At 56.2% G+C, this 6,007-nt stretch overlaps 1 pseudogene; it reads left to right on the top strand.

Annotated features, from left to right (window-relative positions):
• Positions 1-369: 369 nt before the first annotated feature.
• Positions 370-3,063, top strand: LOC129008136 (myotubularin-related protein 5-like; annotated as a pseudogene).
• The last annotated feature ends 2,944 nt before the right edge of the window (positions 3,064-6,007 follow it).

The following is a 6,007-nucleotide window of genomic DNA, read 5'->3' as shown; positions in this document are numbered from 1 at the left end:
GCCTCAAAAACAAACAAATGAACAAACAAGAATGAAGAGGACTATTTATTTATTTATTTACTTATTTATTTATTTATTTATTTATTTATTTCAGAGACAGCGTTTTGCTCTGTCACCCAGGCTGGAGGGCAGTGGCATGATCACAGCTCACTGCAGCCTCAAACTCCTGGGCTCAAGTGATCCTCTCACCTCAGCCTCCTGAGTTGCCAGGACTACAGGCGTGCAGCATCACAGCCAGCTAACTCTTTTTTTTTTTTTTTTTTTTTTTTGTAGAAGTGGGAGTCTCCCTATGCTGCCCAGGCTGGTCTTGACCTCCCAGGCTCAAGGGATCCTCCTGCCTCAGCCTCCCAATGTGCTGGGATAACAGGCATGAGCCACTGCACCCGGCCAAAGGGAGCTTTAAAAATCATCCAGAGCAACTTCCGCAGGCAGCTGCATAAGCTGTGGTACCCACCGGATGTCAGAGCCACCTTAGCGTTCACGCTGGGCTCTGCCTATACACTTGGCCGGCCACCCCGACTCACCAAGGACAAGGGTCCTTCCCTCAGAACCCTGTCCTGCAACCTGGTCAAGAACGCCAAGAAGACCATCAGGCACCAGCATGTCACTCTTAAGAAGTACAACCCCCTAATCTGGCAGCACCGGGGCCAGCTGCCCCCTGAAGACCAGGCGGATGAGATCTCAGTGTCAGAGGAGCTGGAGCCCAGCACGATGACCCTGTCCTCAGCTCTGAAGCCCTCAGACCACATGACCACCAGCAGCCTGGTGGAAGAGGCTTGCTGCTGCAACTAGCAGCACCTCGGGCTGGGCACCCTGAGCAGCAGCCTGAGCTGGGCCAAAGCCCTTCTGCATTTCTCTGGACAAACACATGTTGACCACCAACTGCTGCAGCTACCCAGGGCTGCTGATCGTGCCCCAGGGTGTCCAGGACAATGCCCTGCAGTGGGTGTCCCGCTGCTACTGCCAGAACCCCTTCCTGGTGGTCTGCTGGTGCAGCGGGTGGTCCAAGGCAGTGCTGCTGCGCTCCGGGGCCTGCAGGGCAGAGGTGTCCTCGGCTTCTTCAAGGCCCAGAACGCACCTTCTCCAGGCCAGTTCCAGGTGGACTCGAGTAGCCTGGAGCAGGAGAAGTACCTGCAGGCTGTGGTCAGCTCCATGCCCCGCTATGCCGATGTGTCGGGACGCAACATGCTTACCGGCTTCTCCTCAGCCCACATGGGCAGTCACATTCCCAGCCCCAGAGCCAGGGTCATCACACTGTCTAACCCCATGGTGCCCTTGCCCTCCAGACGGACTGCACCCCGAAGTAAGTGGGGCAGTGTCCAGACCAGCGGGCGCAGCAGTGAGCTTGGTGCCGATATGGGCTCCTGGTTAGCTGGCAGAGATGCGCTGGCCCCACCCCAGGCAACAGGGCCCCCTCGGCCACCCAGGCTTCCTGTGGCTGCAGCGAGCAGCCCTCTACATCCTTGGGAACAAAGCCCAGCTCAAGGGTATGCAGCCAGACCCCCTGCAGCAGTGGGAGCTGGTGCCCATTGAGGTATTTGAGGAACAGCAGGTGAAGGCCAACTTCAAGAAGCTGCTGAAGGCATGTGTCCCGGGCTGCCCCGCTGCTGAGCCCAGCCCAGCCTCCTTAGTGCGCTCGCTGGAGGACTCGGAGCAGCTGACCCCAATCCACAAGCTGCTGCAGGTGTCAGTGCTGGTGGTGGAGCCCGTGGATTCAGACTCCTCTGTGCTGGTGGGCCTGGAGGATGGCCAGGACATCACCTCCCAGGTGGTATCCTTGGTGCAGCTGCTCTCAGACCCCTTCTACCGCACGCTGGAGGGCTTCCGCCTGCTAGTGGAGAAGAAGTGGTTGTCCTTCAGTCATCCCTTCAGCCACCGTGGAGCCCACACCCTGGCTGGGCAGAGCAGCGGCTTCACACCTGCCTTCCTGTAGTTCCTGGACTGCGTAACACCAGGGCCATCTGCAGTTCTCCATGGAGTTTGAGTTCAGCCAGTTCTACCTCAGGTTCCTCGGCTGCCACCATATGTCCCGCCGTTCCGGACCTTCCTACTTGACTCTGACCCTGAGAGCATTGAGCTGGGGCTGCTGTATGAGGAGAAGGGGAACGCAGGGGCCAGCTGCTGTACAGGTCTTTGTGGGAGTACGTGGACAGGCTGAGCAAGAGGATGCCCATGTTCCGCAATTACATGCATGTACCTGCGGACACAGAGCTCCTGCGGCCCTACAGCAATGTGTCCAACCTGAAGGTGTGGGATTTCTACACTGAGGAGATGCTGGCCGAGGGCCCTCCCTATGACTGGGAACCGGCCCAGGGGCCCCCTGGGCCCCCGGAGGAAGAACAGTCTGACGGAGGCGCTCCTCAGTACAGGCACTGCGTGGCGTGGCCCTGCTACGACAGCTGCCCCTGACCCCAGCCTGACGCCATCTCACTCCTGCTGGAGGAGCTGCAGAGGCTGGAGACAGAGTTAGGCTAATGCCATCAGTGATGGAAGGACACTGGGACCAGGTGAAGGCCGCACAGCGCCTGGAAGGCCGGCCAGACTGAAGTGGCACCCCAGCTCCCTTCTAGTGTCCACTGCACCCCACCTCTGCCGTTCGCTGGGTGTGTGACTGCAGGAGGGGCTTGTGGGCTCCACCCTGAGCCTCAGCCTGGACAGTGACCAGAGTAGTGGCTCGACCGCACCTGGCTCCTGCCAGGCTGCCCGCCGCAGCACCAGCACCCTGTGCAGCCAGTTCCAGACAGCTGAGAGTGAGAACAGGTCCAACGAGGGCACTCTGTAGAAGAAAGGGGCCTTCATGAAGCCTTGGAAGGCCCGCTGGTTCATGTTGGACAAGACCAACACCAGCTGTGCTACTACAACCACCGTGTGGACACGGAGTGCAAGGGTGTCATCGACTGGCAGAGGTGGAGGATGTGGCACCTGGCAAACCCTAAGACCATGGATGAGAAGGCCTTCTTTGACATGAAGACAACACTTTGCGTTTACAACATCTGTGCCCAGGATATGCCCTTGGCCCAGCAGTGGGTGGACGGGATCCAGACCTGCCTGTCAGACACCTGAGCCTCCCGGCCCTGCCCAGCTGGTCTGCTTCCAGTAGTTACTGACCACTAGGGGTGGGCAGTGCTACCCCAGCCATCTTTACTGCCCCGGCCCCCGACAATATTGAAGCCCCGAGCCCCCAGCACATGGTGCATACAGCCCCCAGCCCTGTCCTGCCCTGCCCCGCCCAGCTGGCCCTAACTTATTTTGGGGTCACAGCTGAGCACCGTCCCTGGAGGTGACCAAGGTACAGCCCACAATGGGCCTGTAAATAGCCCAGCCCTGTCAGCGTGTGCTGGTCCAGCCAGCCGGCTGCAGGCGAGTTGCTTCTAGAACCAGAGTCTATATAAACAGAGAGCTAACGCCAAAAATAATAATAATAATAAATAAACAAATCATCCAGAGCAAGACAAATCATCCAGAAATCACCTCCAGGGAAGTGAAGCACTTATTTCAGGACATTTGACCCCGCAGCCTGGTCCCTCTCTCCCTCCCTCCCCCCTCCATCTTTCCCCCCTTCCATCTTCTGTGTTTAGATAAACACCAAGAGACTTCAAAGAGCCCCCAGGAAATAAGTCAGTGTTTCTTGGGCACATATCAGCTGCCATGAATGGTTCTACACACTGAAGTCCATTATCTCAGTGACTGCGAGGACTGAATGAGCAGAGCCTGGAGCTGAGTCAGTGTTCCATAAAAGTCGGCTCTTATTTTTATTATACTGGACACAGAAAGGCCAGATGCCTTCTCCAAAGCCCCTCCCGGTGGGTGGCAGTGGCCCAGGAAGTCTGGCACTAATGTCAGTGCTGTCACCTGCCACTCTGTCCTCGAGGGCCTCTGGGACATGCTGGGAAGGCAGGCCATGAGCCAGATGTTGCTGAGCTGGGCCCTGAGATGCTGTCCCTTCAGTGACCTTTCCTGTCCAGGGCCCACAGTGAAAGCTAGACATGTGTGCTGCCCCTGCCCTCCCCTCCCCTCCCCTCCCCTCCCCTCCCCACCCCATCCTACTCTATGGGCTTTGGTGGGAAAAAAACCAAGGCCCCATCCCCTGAGGCCTAGGCCAGTGCAGACATAGACCTCGAACTCTGCCCAACATGGATGGCATCTGCCCAGGTGTGGGAGAACAAAGGCAAGGAAAGGCTCAAGGAATGTTCCAGGCATCAGGAAGCCCGGCTTCCCCTTCAGGGCCGTCAAGTGCTCAGGTTTCTATGCCTCTCAGTCACCAACACTTTTGCACTCAGCAGCTACTATGTGCCAGGCACAAAGGGTAACTGGGCACACGTCTTTTCTTGGAATGGGCTAGAGGTTGTCTTCAAGGAGGTGATGTTTAAACTGAGCTCGGGGGAATAAGAATGAGCCAGAGTTCAGGGAAGAGCATACCAGCAGAGGACAGAGCCAAAGCCAGGGCCTGAGGAGGCATGGGTGGAAGGGATGTAGTGGTTTGAGGAGACCTGGCAGGCTGGTGGCACTGGAGAGGGAGAGTAGGGTGAGCTAATTAATATCCTTGCAAAGACATCCACTCCCTAATCCCTGCAACCTGGGAATCTCACCTTATATGGCAATAAACAGACTTTGCAGAGGTGACTAAACTTTTGCAGTGGTGACTAAATTAAGGCTCTGGAGATGGGGAGATCATCCTGGATTAGGCAATGCACCCCAAATATGATCACAAGTGTTCTTATCATACAAGAGGGAGGCAGAGGGTGACACCACCACACACAGAAGCAGGGAAGGAAGTGTGACCACAGAGGCAGAGACTGGGGTGATGCGGCCACAAGCCAAGGAACACCTGGAGCCACCAGAGGCCGGCAGAGGCCAGGGAGGATTCCCCTGACAGCCTCCAGAGAGGGCGGCCGTGCCACACCTTGACTTCAGCCCCAGTGATACTGATTTTAGACTTCTGGCCTCCGGAGCTATAAGATAATACATCTGTCTTGTTTTACAGCACTAAGTTGTTGGCAATTTGACACAGCAGCCGCAGGAGACTCACACAGAGGCAGGAGGAGAGCTTCGAGACAGTTTAGGAAACTCACATGGAGGGCGGCTCGAGGAGAGCTCTGAGACAGCTTAGGAGGCAGCTGGGGAAAGGGGGAAGGGGCTGGATTTTGTTCTTAGTGCTTCTCCATCCCCCTCTCATTCACCTCCTCCTTTCTCCACTCAAAGCTCCTCAGCCCTTTTAAAATAATTTAACTTGTTGCAGTAAGCAGGTGTCAGCTTTTGTGAAGGTATAAACATGTTTTAAAATCTTGCGGAAGCTCGAGGCTGCAGTGAGCTGTGATCGCACTACTGTCCTCCAGCCTAGGCAACAGAGCAAGACCCTGTCTTTAAAAACAAAACAAAACAAAACAAACAAACAAACAAAAAATATATATATATAAAACTCAGAGACATTTTCTTAAAAAATAAAATAAATAAAATCTCTGAAGGAGAAACAAGCTTCTGGGCCCATCTCCTCCTCTCTCTCCTCCCTGCCATCTCTCCTCTCCTCAAATGTCCCTGCAATGTGCACCCCGGCCTCGAGGCTAGGAGCAGGGAAGCCAAGGGAGGAAGCTGTACTCCGCCTAGCTCCTGGCTGTCAGCACCCATGGCTGGCAGGATTGTCACAAACTCTGGCGCTCTAAAAGCTGATAAAGCCCCACAGCCTGCACGTCTGGAGCCTGGGCCTCCAGCCCTGATATGCTGGACCTGTCAGCACCACGGCCACACCTGCTGTAGGCAGTGAGCTCCACCCACCTCCCCTGGCCACTCCCACTCAAGGCTTCCTGTTCCCTGTGCACAGCCAAGCCCTGGCCACCGTGCCTAGGCCACCCCTCCCTGGATGAAGAACAAAGTGGAGTGGCCATGGGCAAGCAGATTTGCCCATTAAATTTCATCTCTACATCCCCCCCCAATCCCATCCTGCTCTTCAGCACCAGCGCTGGGGCTCAGAAGACCTGGGAGATTCAGGATAGGGGTGCTGGAGCCCACC

The sequence above is a fragment of the Pongo pygmaeus genome, chromosome 1 (assembly GCF_028885625.2).
Source record: "Pongo pygmaeus isolate AG05252 chromosome 1, NHGRI_mPonPyg2-v2.0_pri, whole genome shotgun sequence".
NCBI lineage: Eukaryota > Metazoa > Chordata > Mammalia > Primates > Hominidae > Pongo > Pongo pygmaeus.
Note: the sequence above shows the minus strand (reverse complement) of the source record. Positions and strands in the feature narration are given on the sequence as shown.